General features: G+C 34.4%; 1 protein-coding gene across 1 annotated transcript in view; it reads left to right on the forward strand.

Annotated features, from left to right (window-relative positions):
- LOC147698516 (putative tRNA methyltransferase 9B) overlaps positions 1-12,511 on the forward strand; it is a 195,745-nt gene that overhangs the window by 55,652 nt on the left and 127,582 nt on the right. Inside the window, exon 2 of the mRNA XM_086935115.1 lies at positions 12,289-12,410. The gene's annotated coding sequence lies outside the window, so the exon portion shown is untranslated. The remainder of the gene's footprint in view (positions 1-12,288; positions 12,411-12,511) is intronic.

Genomic DNA, 12,511 nt, shown 5'->3' on the forward strand with positions numbered 1-12,511 from the left:
AGCCAACCACAGCACTGAGACCGCCCTCATCGCCGCCACCGATGACATCCGAGCCATGATGGACAACGGAGAAACAGCGGCCCTCATCCTCCTAGACCTCTCCGCGGCATTCGACACTGTCTGCCACCGCACCCTAGTACAGCGCCTCAGCAACATCGGAATCCAGGACAAGGCGCTGGAATGGATCATCTCCTTCCTCGACGGAAGAACACAGAGTCCGCCTACCACCGTACAAGTCAGAGGCCTCCGAAGTCATCTGCGGCATCCCTCAAGGATCATCTCTGAGCCCCACCCTCTTCAACGTCTACATGAGCCCCCTCGCGGCCATCGCACGCAAACACAACCTCAGCACAATCTCCTACGCTGACGACACCCAGCTGATCCTCTCCCTGACCAACGACCCCGCCTCCGCCAGAGCCAACCTGCACGAAGGGATGAAAGAGGTAGCCGAATGGATGACGATCAGCCGCCTGAAACTGAACTCTGACAAGACGGAGGTCCTCATCCTGGGCTCTTCACCCTCCGCCTGGGACGACTCCTGGTGGCCTCCCGCCCTGGGCACCGCACCCAAACCAACAGACCACGCACGCAACCTGGGCTTCATCTTGGACTCCTCCCTCTCCATGTCCAGGCAAGTCAACAGCGTCTCCTCGGCGTGCTTCAACATCCTACGCATGCTACGGAAGATCTTCTGGTGGATCCCCACCGAGACCAGGAAGACCGTCACCCAGGCCCTCGTCACCAGCCGACTGGACTACGGCAACGCCCTCTACGCCGGTACCACCGCCAAGCTCCAGAAGAGACTCCAGCGGATCCAGAACGCCTCAGCCAGACTCATCCTCGACATCCCACGTACCAGCCACATCTCCGGACAGCTGAGAGACCTTCACTGGCTCCCCGTCAACAAAAGAATCCCCTTCCGCCTCCTCACCCACGCACACAAAGCCCTACACGACCAAGGCCCGAGCTACCTCAACAGCCGGATCAACTTCTATGCTCCCAAACGCCACCTCCGATCAGCCAACCACGCCCTCGCCACCGTCCCCCGCATCCGAAGAGCGACTTCAGGAGGAAGGTCCTTCTCCTACCTGGCCGCCAAGACCTGGAACTCCCTCCCGTCCGACCTGCGCCTGACCCAAGACCACCTCTCCTTCCGGAAGAAGCTGAAGACCTGGCTGTTCGAGCAGTAGCGGCACCCCCCCCCCCCCCCAGCGCCTTGAGACCCTACGGGTATGTAGCGCGCTCTATAAGTGTCATTGATTGATTGATTGATGCCAATGAAGTGCTGTGCTCCAGTGAAAGTGACAATTAAAATTAACTACTTAGACAAAAAATTTGTTTAATGAGGATTGTCAAGTGTCAAAGTTAAAACCACGCCTGGTAGTCTGAATCTATAACTACACTATGGCCGTCCTGCACAGGGCGGTGTTTTGATTGATTACCAACTCCCACATGATGAGATTCCGCCAGAAGGGTGGGCTGATGGGAATTTCTCAGCCAGATGTAACTCATTTTTCTTTTGTATAATTCCTGTTGGTCCTAGTTACTAGAACAGAAGCACACACAGTGGACCAGGCATCTCTGTTTTTTATTATTAATCAGGCTGTCTCCTGGCCCATCTGTCTGTGCCCCTAACCTCCTAATGCCAGTGCCTGATATTCTCTTAGTGGAAGCATTTCCTTCAGGAAAATTCCCACATTGCAAATCAATATCATCCACTTTGAGGTGTCATTACCCAGTTAATAGTTTGTAATCAAGGTCACAATTCATTCATACATATCCTTTCAATTAGTATGGAACTTGGGGTGACTTTCACCTCAGGTTGCTACATATTCCAAGGAGTTGCAAGGTTTATATTGGTAGTCTTAAAGTCATGTGTGACTCTTAATGTTCTTTTATTAAATTACAAGTTTAGTTTTGGAGTCACAGTACCCTCAGTTTTGTGCAACGCAGTCTTTGCAAAACCCAAATCAATGGATTTTGCCTTTGTTTCTGGGTTAATACTATCTTTCTATGTCCTTTCAAACCAGACATGGGGCTGGTCCTCAATTCTAATCCTTCCATTAAGCTGTGAATCATAAGTATCCTGCAGTCATTAATGAACCAATTACATTTTTCCATGTGTTGTTGAAATGTCTGACATATTTTTGACAGAATGGAAATTTGACTACGAATCTATCTGAATTATAAAGCTGTTTCTCAAATCTCCCAGACCACATCTATTTAAACTTCATGAAATCCCAATGCAGTTCTTAGACCGCTTTTCTGATGGAAGGTGAGCTGCCTCATCCCATATCCTTTAACAATATGAGCTCCCAGTTAATAAAGGGATCAAAATTAAGATTCTTACCGTGATACAGAATTCCACAAACAAGATTGTGAACACTTTTAATGCTTTATGGTGTGGCGCTCCATAATTAATCTGCTTCAGGTGACTTTATTGAGAGATACAGGGGCTAAGCAGGGAATAAATTGTAAGACGGCATATTTTTCAACGCTTTACTACAATTATCTGTCCCAATTGGTGACGGCATAGAGTAAACCAAAACACAATCTTGCATGTATTTTGTAAAATAACCAATCTTAAGAAAGAGGCACACGCTAATTTCAAACTTAGAATAAATCCATTGTATTAAATATGAATGATTTTGAGGTACTAATCATGAAATTGCATAATATTAATCTTGCAAGGCAAATAAAACTGATGAAGTCAGAAATGAAGGTCTGTAACATCCACTCTGATTATTATCAATGTTTAGCAAAAGATAAAAAAATCATTGGTGAAGATCCAGTAGTTACACTTAGCAGCAAGCCTGCGCACATGCCCTTTCCCAAGAGGACGCTCCCCGCTATCTCTGGTGTGTAGAGGGTGAGTCCCTGCTTGGGGGTCGTTCTCTTGTGATGATCCCCAAGCAGGGATCTACTGGGCAGAGCTACAATTGGAGATACCTCTCCCGTTAAAATGAGTGCTCAGTTTTATTCTGAAGTAATTAGGATTTAATTATTTCTTGATTACTCCATCTATGGGTAAATATCATTTTCAGTTGTTTTCTTTAAATAGGTACGCCTATTATCACCTTGCGTGCCCTCATTCAAAATAGCCACCACTGTAATATATAGCAATAGAAAGGTGACCAGTCATGCTTTGCCAAAGGACTTCCACTTCACGGCGACATGTCTATGCATTTTTAGTTACTTCTTACCCATTTGAGCTAGAAACTATTTTTTGTTAAAATCTGCAGAGTATGAAGCAGATGGTGGATTACGTGGCAAATGCGGAAATCTTTAATTATGTGAAATTCACTGCATCCTCACTATCTCATAATTCTAGTGGCTCAGTCTTTAACCTTGTTTGATTATATGTACTTCAACTTCTTTTTTCTACTAATTTGTTTTTTGTTCCACAAATTGCCCTTTAGTTTTTGATCATTTACATTATTTTACCAATGATTTATTAAGGTTATAGGTGAGTTCTGGCGGCATTGACAAGCCATAGTTGTTTTCCATTAACATATGCATTTTCATTTTATCCGATCCACAGATATTCCTACTTCCTTTCTTTCATTGTAAAGGTTATCCTGATTTGTCCTTAATAAGAAAATGATAGTCTATTTGGTGGACCTTCTGGGATTTAGAACCTTCCTATACACTTCTGTATCATTCAGGGAGCACTTACATTCACCTTATTTAATCTTCATACATGTATGATTTGCACCTGAAGAGCCCTGGCCATATAATATTCAGGCGCATATATGAATTCAATTTAGTTTATATTCTCCAATACTTTTCAGTTCATGTGGGGCCATCATTGCATTTCCAATATTATCTGGCTGCCCTGAGAATATTCTTGCTGACTATGTCGAGTAGAGACCAAAAAGTTGATGCCAAGTCCAACTCCTGCCAAGTGTAACTACTGGTCCTTCACCACTGAATTGTTATATCTTTTGTGCAACATTGATATTAATCATAGTGGATTTTTCAGACATTAATCTCTGACTTTATCAGTTTGATTGGCTTTGCAAGACTAATGTTATTGCAAAATGTCATCATTGTTACCCCTAAATCCTTTGTATTGAATACAATGGAGTTCTTCTTTGTTTAAAATTATTGTATGCCTCTCTTAAGATTGGTTTTTAATTTATTCTATGCTGTCACTCATTAGGATAGATAATTAATTAATTGGAGTAAAGTGTTGAAAAATATTCCATCTTTACAATTGATTCCCTTGTTAACCGTTTACCCCTTAATATAGTTTATACCGAAGCTCGTTGGGGATTATTGGGTTGCCCATTTCTCTTAACCTGTCTGATGTCTTTCTTGCAACAGTAAAAAGTGTCTGGATTTGCGGCCTAACAGCATTGTAAGATTGCTAGGTACTCCCAATATAATCCATCACACACCCTGAGGTCTTCAACCTCTTGTTTCTCAGAAGTGTTTTCCAAAACCCCCACTTATTTTTTTTAGTTAGAAATCCTGTATTCAATTAAGTTAACTGTTCTCTTATTGGATTCTGTCATTGATTGTCACTTTACCTTTCTTCTTCAGAACTGCTGATACATATACCATTTGAAGCGGTAATCAGACAAAATATCGAAAAAAAATATCGGAAAGACAAAATATCGAAGTAAAAATATCGTAGGACAAAAATATAGGTATGTAAAAATATCGGATACAAAAATATCGAAATAGGTGAGTATGCAAAAATATCGGAAAAAAAAATATCGAGTGTCAAAATATCGTAAAAAAAAAATATCGTGTAGTAGTGGAAATAATCAATAGTATAGGAAAAAGTAAAATAATTGTATTGGAAAGTTATAAAAAAGCTGAATTATAATAAATAAAACAATTATAAATAAAATATTTAAAAATACATATCTATGTTTAGGAGCGGGTTATTGGGTTTATAGGGGATAAGGGTGGGAAGTAATTTATTAATAATTAATTAATATATGTTAATAAAAAATACTAAATTATATGTATTATTTAATTAATTAAAATTAATTAGTTAATTAATTAAGATCATATAGTCTATATAATTAATTAATAATTAATTGATAATTAATAAATATTAATTATGAAATTAAAATTACATATCTTAAACATTATATGTAGATATTTGTTAATTTTGTATTTCTACATTTAGTAAAATAACACTTTAAAAAATTACATTTTTAGTTTTAGGAGCGGGTTATTGGGTTTATAGGGGATAAGGGTGGGAAGTAATTTATTAATAAGTATTTAATATATGTTAATAACAAATACTAAATAATACGTATTATTTAATTAATTATAATTAATTAGTTAATTAATTAAGCTCTTATAGTGTATATTATTAATTAATAATTAATTGATAATTAATAAATATTAATTATTAATTTAAAAATATATATTTTAAACAATATATGTAGATATTTGTTTATTTTTTTTTTCTACAATTAGTAAAATAAATTTTTTAACAATAATTTTTTTTGGTTTAGGAGCGGGTTATTGGGTTTATAGGGGATAAGGGTGGGAAGTAATTTATTAATAATTAATTCAATAATTAATAATTGTACATATTTTTTTCCTACATTACACCTCATTGCTAATTAATTAATAACAATTAGTTCAGTAATTAATATTATATAGTCTAATTTATTATTTACTCAATTCGTTGAGAATAATTACTTTTTATTGTTATTAATTTATTTAATGTACCTAATTATCTTTAATTTAAGGGGTATTAGTTGAGTTTTGGGTCAGTTTTCAGTTTGTGGAGAAAGGGGTATTTGTTGGGTTTAGGGTCAGTTTTCAGTTTGTGGAGAAAGGGGTATTTGTTGGGTTCAGGGTCAGTTTTCAGTTTGTGGAGAAAGGGGTATTTGTTGGGTTCAGGGTCAGTTTTCAGTTTGTGGAGAAAGGGGTATTTGTTGGGTTTAGGGTCAGTTTTCAGTTTGTGGAGAAAGGGGTATTTGTTGGGTTCAGGGTCAGTTTTCAGTTTGTGGAGAAAGGGGTATTTGTTGGGTTCAGAGTCAGTTTTCAGTTTGTGGAGAAAGGGGTATTTGTTGGGTTCAGGGTCAGTTTTCAGTTTGTGGAGAAAGGGGTATTTGTTGGGTTCAGGGTCAGTTTTCAGTTTGTGGAGAAAGGGGTATTTGTTGGGTTCAGGGTCAGTTTTCAGTTTGTGGAGAAAGGGGTATTTGTTGGGTTCAGGGTCAGTTTTCAGTTTGTGGAGAAAGGGGTATTTGTTGGGTTCAGGGTCAGTTTTCAGTTTGTGGATAAAGGGGTATTTGTTGGGTTCAGGGTCAGTTTTCAGTTTTTGGGTACAGGCCTAATTTTAGGGTTCAGGGTCAGTTTTCAGTTTGTGGATAAAGGGGTATTTGTTGGGTTCAGGGTAAGTATTCAGTTTCTGGGTAAAGGGCTAATTTTAGGGTTATGGGTCAGTTTTGAGTTTTTGGGTAAAGGGCTAATTTTAGGGTTCAGGGTCAGTTTATAGTTTTTGGGTAAAGGGCTAATTTTAGGGTTCTGGGTCAGTTTTAAGTTTTTGGGTAAAGGGCTAATTTTAGGGTTCAGGGTCACTTTTTAGTTTTTGGGTAAAGGGGTTCTTGTTGTGTTCTGGGTCAGTTTTAAGTTTTTAGGTTAAGGTCTATTTTTGGGGTTCAGGGTCAGTGTTCTGTTTTTAGGGTAAAGGAGTATTTGTAGGGTTCAGGGTTAATTTATTGATTTTGGTACCTAGTTCTACAGGATAAATATATATTTATTTTTCATTTAATCAATTACAGGATTTTTAACATATATAATATTACATCAAGTTTTATTTACTGTACACTACTGTTGGAATAATCTATTGAAATTAATTAGTGTATAGTACATATTAACATTTTATGTAGAGTGCAGTAGGTATATTAATATTTATGTTATTACTGTGCTACATGTATTGTAATTTAATGTACACTGGATTTTGTATATTCTTCATTACATTATTAGAGTCCAACATATACTCACTTGTAATATGCAGTTATGTATTTTTTATTACATTGATACTTTTTAGTAAGATAATAAAATACAATATTCAGCATGATTTTATTAACTTTTTTATTATTTACATTTTAACAAATAACATAAATGCATAATAATATCTTTTTATTGACATTTCTTTCAAATAAACTTTTATAAACACAATTAATAACAACTATACAGAACCATTATTATTTATCTTCATTTTCATATGATATTAACATTCTTTATTATCTCTTTCACATATGGTTATGTGAGAAAAAAATTGCTAATAACAATAATAATTTTCTGTAAAGCTTTTCTCACCTCCATTTGTGAAGATAACATTTTTACAATATAAATAAACATTTTACATTTTTTTAAAAAATGTTTTTCTTTTTGTGACAATGTCCTTACAATTTTTGACATTGTTAACATAAACATCATTGTTTTCATCATATTACATTATTATATTAATGTACATTTTTATCATGATTTCTTTGTAGGAAAAAAAAATAGATATTTTTCTATATAACATAAATTAATACTTCTTTTTTAACACATTTAGTTCTGTATAGATATTATATTTTACAAATGGGACTATTTTATTTAGTTTTTGGTGCTTTCTTTTGTAACCGGGTTTGGTCGTTTTGGGTTATTTTGAAGAAGGGCTGATCGCGGTTGGGAGACACTTCACGTCGCTGCAGGTAAGGTTAATTTTATATATTATATGTGTATTAATATTAAGGTTTGACACTAGTGAGCTTATATTTACTGGTGTTGAATGTGAGGGAGCTATGTTTCAGATTTAGAAATAACATATTTACGTATGGTATATACACGTCGTGTTAGTTAGTTTACTAATTATTTATAGAGTTCATTTAAGTCTTTTAGGGTATATCGAACATTAAATCATCAATGTTAATATGTTAGTCTGTCATTATTTGTTAAATATTGTGGGTGGGAATGTCTGTTTTCTATGTTTTTTTCCTAGGTGTTCGCAACATCGGAAGTTCCGTTTTTTTTCTAAAGGAAGTGTTAGTTTTTCTAATCCTACAGTTATTTACAAAGACTTCTTTACAGTTTTTCGGGTTTTCCGGAGCGATTCTTTCTTTTTTTCGACTTTTTCGGGTTTTTTATGGTAGTTCGATGGCTAAGGACCGCGTGGAATTCCTAATTGTGGAACAGTTGTATTTTTACATTTTTTTTTGGGTTACTTTTGCACTACCTGGATTACTTTGGTGGTAATGGACGTTCTTGGATAGACAACTAAATTGGTAAGTGTTTGCTTTCTATTATTTTTGTGGGTGGGTAATGTCATATTTATTACGGAATTGATTTTAACTTATTATTTAGTTTTAATGTGTGCATATATTAAAATAATATCATTATATATTGCATACATTAAATACTTTAAAAGCTCACGTTACATATTTTCACATACTTAGGTGCTACATTTGGTGTTTTATAACAGTTTCGGCTTTATTTACAGTAGTGTTTTGGCTATGATGTTTAGGTATTCTATGCCTTTCGTATTAGGGTACAGTTTAACCTGCTCTTCCAGGTACTTGTGCATTTGTTTATTTTGCTTGGATGTTTTAGGGACAATTTCGGTAACAGATTGGTCCATTCGGAATTCTTGATAGCTCTGTTCTTTTTGTAGGCATTTTATGAATTTTTCGAGACTAGGTTTGCTTTTGCCAGTTGATTGGACAAATGCATTGTGCCAACCTTCAACGGCATTGTTAGTTTTTGACTCCCCGTTAAGGGTACTATGGTACACATTCCACCAGGGAATAAGGAATTTTGGATTTCTCCTGTGCCCTGATCTGTGGAGTCTGCCTACCCAGGTGTCCTCAAAGTAATCAAGAAAAGGAGTTAATCTAGCCTCGTTTTGTTTATAAAATGGACTGTCTATGATAATATTGTAATGTTCAGCTACATCTGTTGTAGGGACATAGGCAAGTGCTATAAGTTTTTTTATTTGAAAAGCAAATGAAGAATTTGTAGCATATTCGACACTTAGGGTAGTTTTTTGAAGGTGTCGCCATAAACACTGGTTGAAATGATAATAGCACCCTTGAATGGAGGTATGTGGGTGGATCTTTAGAATAGTTGAGAGCATTGCATGCTCAAAATCAAGAATGATTTTGTCCGGAGAGAAATCATTGGTTTTTTGTTTTATGACATTTAATAATTCCATATAAGTAGAATTGTTTTTGTTAGGCAATAGTGCATATAACAAAGGGATATTGCAGTTGTGATAGAGGCCATGTATTGTGTATAATTGGAAGAATGGTTTGGGACAGATGTTAAATGTCCCATCCATCATCCAATATTGGCTTTGCTGCAGTTTCACTAAATTCATACTGGTACCAAAAACTATTAGTCTATTTTCATTGCTTTCGTTGTCATAAATTATAAAGGGTTGTTTATTTAAAGTTATTATTTCGTTAGCACTAAAACTAATATCCTGATATGTTCTAGGACATGGTGTTGAAGAAGTTGTCGCTTTTTTGGTCCGTGCTATAGTTCTTTTTAATGATAGGATGTTTGGCATTTGGGTTGAGGCTGTTTTGGGAATTTTTGGAATGGCTTCTTTCAAAATGACATTAGTTTGCTTTTGGGATCCGGTACTAGCTTCTTTTATACTTTCTATGGCTGTTCTGACTTCTATTTCTGTAATATTAGGTGGATGATTATGTTCCCTAGTATATAGTACTGTAGCTTCTTTTGTTGTTGCTCTGCCGTAGCACTTGTTGGAATAATATTTGCTACATTTCCAATTCACTTTCATGCCATATTGTTTTTCCTGTGTGTACGTGTAACCCATGTAGCATAACAATAATTTTCCTTTTTGGCTGGTCACAAACTCGGCTCCTTCGGTCATTTTGTACTTTGTATATCTATAAAATATATATAATAGTTAATATCAATTTAAATGTGATCAATAATCTATTTTAGTGATAAGTAGGAATGTTTATACTTACGTGTTTTACAATGTACAGCTAAACTTTGGACTTTCTTGTTTCTTTAGTTGAGGATAAATAGTTTTGATGTTGTTGTAGCTGTTCTGAGAAATATGAAAGTAGTATATTATTTATTAATGTTTAGGTAAATTAGCAATTATAAAGCTCATTTTTACTACAAAGATGTGTCTTCATTATTCACATTGTGAAGATACTTACATAATTTTTGTTGTTGGTATTTGGCAGGTATAATTCTTTCTTCAACTTCTGTAGAATACTTTGTAGTGTTATCTTTAAAAAATAAGGAACATATGAGTTACTTTAATCACCATGTTGGTAGGTTTTTTGAAACATGTGGTAAATATGTCATTTAATATACTTACTTAGTTATTAGTTTTACTGCTGTTTAGAATGTGAAGTTCTGTATGTTGTCTGTATATCTATTCACTGTGTTTGCTCTGTAAATAAAGAATATGTCATAGAAAATTATTAAAACAGTTAGAAATGTTAGAATTGTTTTCACACAATTATTGCAGTTGCATAATACTTACTTACTCAAATGTATTTTAGAAATACTACTGAGGTCCTTAGTTAATTAGGAGTGCAGTTTTCAGAAGTCGAATCTACAGAGAAAAAAATATATGTTGAGGAAAACTGTTATTTTTTCAGTGTTTAGATTTTTGACCACAAAATTACACAATGTAACTGAACTTACATAGTTATTCGATTCTGTGTTCCTATGCTTTCTTCACACTTACTTTGAGAAGAAAATTCAGTTGTTGTAGTATCTAAAAAAATAATAATATGTTATTATTTAGGATGTTAAGTACTATGAATAGCAAACAGCCACCGGGTATTTAGCATGAAAATAATTAGTACTACTAAATATACAGTTTCTATTTCATGTACTTACTTATGACAAAGTATTTTAGATATAATTCTGATGTTTTTAGTTCTGTAGTAAAGCAGATTTCAGTAGTATAATCTATAGAGAAAAATAAATATGTGGGAGAAAAATGATTATTTCATTGTGTTTAGATTTATGTGGACATAATGAAACTATGTGCCATTCTTTACATATATTTTGGCTTCTGTATTCCTATGCTTTGTTCACAGTTATTTTGAGTAAAATATTCAGTTCTCGTGGTCTCTTAAACAAATACTAGCAGATAATTTATTAGCATGTTAACTGCAATGAATAGCAAAGGGGTACTGGGTATTTAGCAGGTAATTAAGTATTACTAGCAAATGAAGCACTTTCTATTTTATGTACTTACTTAATATAAAGGATTATAGATGTAGTACTGTAGCCTTAGTTCTGTATTAGTGCAGTTTTCTGTAGCAGAATCTATAGAAAAATAAAAAGATGGTGTGCAAAAGTCATTATTTCAGGGTGTTTAGATTAATGTGCACAAAACTAAACAATGTTAAATTACTTACATACTTTTCTGATTCTGTATTCCTATCTTTTGTTCACAATTATTTGGAGTACAATTATCAGTAGTGGTAGTATCTAAAAAAAATAATTTTATATCATTATTTAGAATGTTAAGTAGTATGAATAGTAAAGGGCCACTGGGTATTTAGCAGGTAAGTAAATACAAATAGAAAATAATGTAGGATATATTTTATTTACTTACTTAGTAGATGTAATAGTAGGTTTTCAGTCTCGTTCTTCTACTTGTTGTGCAGCAATTCGGATAGAGATGAATCTCCTTCTGTGACTTTTGGCAAGTAGTTTGTGCTTACGTTTTCATTGCTTATATAGGGGAGTGTCAGTAGTAATTACTTTACTATTGGTTCATTTAAAAAATTAGGCTTGTGATTGGTTAGTTAGTAGATTTGAATTTCTGTTGACATTAATTAGTATTAGAATATAAAATCAAAGAATAATTAGAAAAGTATACACAGTACCATAGAATATTTTTATATGTGTATGTGACATATTTTAAAATAAATAAAAAATAATATTTGATTTTATGGTGTGTGTATAGTAGAAATTAAAGTGTTGTATGTTATTTTTGATGTGAAAACATATAAAGCGTTCCTTAATTATGTAAAGAAAAGCTTTACAAAAGTCGATATATTTCTAAATCCGATATTAATGTTCACGATATTTTTGATTTCGATATTTTTGTAAGTGTCATTACATTTTGCAGATTGCGATATTTTTGTTTTCCGATATAAATGTGGTCGATATCACAGTAAACGATATTTTTGTATATCGATATTAAAAAATCGATATTTGTGTATATATATAGTTAAGTATAGGATCCCGATATTTTTGACATCGATAATTTTGTTCCGATATTTTTGTACTTCGATATTTTAGTTTTCGATATTTTGTCAGACATTCATTTGAAGCAACTGTGGCTTTTAAGATTGGTCTAATGGAAGGAAACCAATTTAAAACGGTTGAGCCTTGCTGATCATGGGTGCGCTGTAGGCGTTGGTGTTCTAACATGCTGCTTGGTAAGTATCCTTACAGGTTATGTTTAGTCACTATTTTATGTATAATGTAATAGTTCTATTTCAATTTCAATAAGCCATACAACATTTTTGTTTAAAACAGT

The sequence above is a fragment of the Lissotriton vulgaris genome, chromosome 8, assembly GCF_964263255.1.
Source record: "Lissotriton vulgaris chromosome 8, aLisVul1.2, whole genome shotgun sequence".
Classification (NCBI taxonomy): Eukaryota; Metazoa; Chordata; class Amphibia; order Caudata; family Salamandridae; genus Lissotriton; species Lissotriton vulgaris.